The sequence below is a fragment of the Galeopterus variegatus genome, unplaced genomic scaffold (genome assembly GCF_000696425.1).
Source record: "Galeopterus variegatus unplaced genomic scaffold, G_variegatus-3.0.2 Scaffold3567, whole genome shotgun sequence".
NCBI lineage: Eukaryota > Metazoa > Chordata > Mammalia > Dermoptera > Cynocephalidae > Galeopterus > Galeopterus variegatus.
The window spans coordinates 228,273-230,310 of NW_007729678.1; positions in this window are offsets into that span (position 1 = coordinate 228,273).

Genomic DNA, 2,038 nt, shown 5'->3' on the forward strand with positions numbered 1-2,038 from the left:
TCCCCTGCCCCCCCCCCCCCTCTCTCCCCCCCTCCCTCTCTCCCTCCCTCCTTGGACCTCCCCATTCCCTGGGACACAACAATATTGAAATTAGGCCAATTAATAACCCTACAATGACCTCTAAGTGTTCAAGTGAAAGGAAGAGTCCCATGCCTTTCTCTCACTTTAAATCAAGTTACAAATGATGAAGTCTAGTGAGAAAGGCCCTTTAAAAACCAAGATAGATCAAAAACTAGGCCTCTTGTGCCAAACAGCCAAATTGTGAAAGCAAAGGAAAAGTTCTTGAAGGAAATTAAAAGTGCTACTCCAGTGAACACACGGAGGATAAGGCGGCGAAACAGCTCTATTGCTGATGGGGGGAAGTTTGCGTGGTCTGGATAGAAGATCAAACCACACCACTCCCTTACGTCAAAGCCTAATCCGCAGCAAGGCCCTAACGCTCTTGAATTCCATGAAGGCTGAGACAGGTTAGGAAGCTGCAGAGGGAAAGTCTGAAGCTAGCAGAGGTTGGTTCATGAGGTTTAAGGAAAGACACCGTTTCCATAACATCAGAGTGCAAGGTGAGGCAGCAGGTGCTGATGTAGAAGCTGCAGCAAGTGATCCAGAAGATCCGGCTGAGATCATTGACAGAGGCGGCTACACTGAACAGCAGATTTTCAATGTTAATCAAACAGCCTTATACAAGGGTACTTCAAAAAGTTCATAGAAAAATGGAATTAAAAGACCATATAAATCAGACAATACGAATTTTTCCACGAACTTTCTGAAGTTCCCTCGTGTTAGAAGTCCTAGACGGCATCTTCTTCCAACACGCTTTATTGTGATGGTCTGGAACAAAACCCACTGTTATCTCCAAGGTATGCCGCCTACGTAACTGTATTGAGAAGCCTAAAAGAAACCTAGTTAACTGAAGAGACTCCCAGTTCATGGTTGGGGAAGACACAATATAGTTGTGGGGAGAGACTGAGATCTTGAGCTAACTATATTGTTGAAACAACTTTAGAGTTAATGAGGACATTTGGAATGTATCTGCTGAACTTACACTCCTTTTTTTTTTTTTTGTCTTTTTTTTCGTGACCGGCAACCGATCGCAACCCTCAGTGTCGCGCCCGTACCGGACCGGGACCNTGGCTGAGCGTGGTGCGGCCGGTCTCAAAAAGGACAAAAATAAATAAATAAATAAATAAAACCACCAGCAAAAGCAATTTTGGAAACAATTAGTGAGCCTTCAGCATGATTCCTTCAATGAAGTTATCTGGGAACAGCTCTTGTGGAAACACCCCATTTTCACATGAGCATTATGCTTACAGACGAGAGTATTTCCTCCCTTGGATTTTGTTCAAATCAGGGGAAGTTCTCTAGAGGCAAGAACTATGACAATTTAACTTGTTGCATACAGAATTTTCACATCTGTAAGTGGCCTAAAATGCCTACATTATCAGTTGCGTGACGTACTACTTATTTACCACAATCAGACTTATGTTAGTATGGGGATAATCCTCAGTAGTTCTGAAAAGCATTAAATCTAGCAAGTGTAAAACACACACATTACAATTAAAAGATGGCTTTTAATTGTTTAAAAACAGTAGCAACTGACATCTGTGTGCCNGAGCGGCCGGTCTGTATGTGGGATCCGAACCCTCGGCGGGAATGCCGCCGTGCTCCCAAGCCGCGCACTGTAGCAGTGCGCCACCAGGCCAGCCCTACACTCCATTTTGTTAAAAGATTTTCCTTGATGAAGGGACAGCAATACTCGGGTACAAAATTCATTTACCAAGCACCGTTAATAGTTGTGCTAACGTCTGATCTCAAGTGAAACAAAACAGAAATAAGTATCTGCTAAATGACTTTCAAAACAAGCTAATTAAAGAGAACTCAGATATCACAAAATGCACAATTTGTGTCTCTTTCTTGCACTACAACGTACTTGTGCAAAACGAGGTCTTCAAATTACAAAGCAATAAACACATTTAGACCTGATCTGGGAACCATAGAAGGATCTGATTAAGTGATGCTGTTCTTAATGACAGGCACCCAT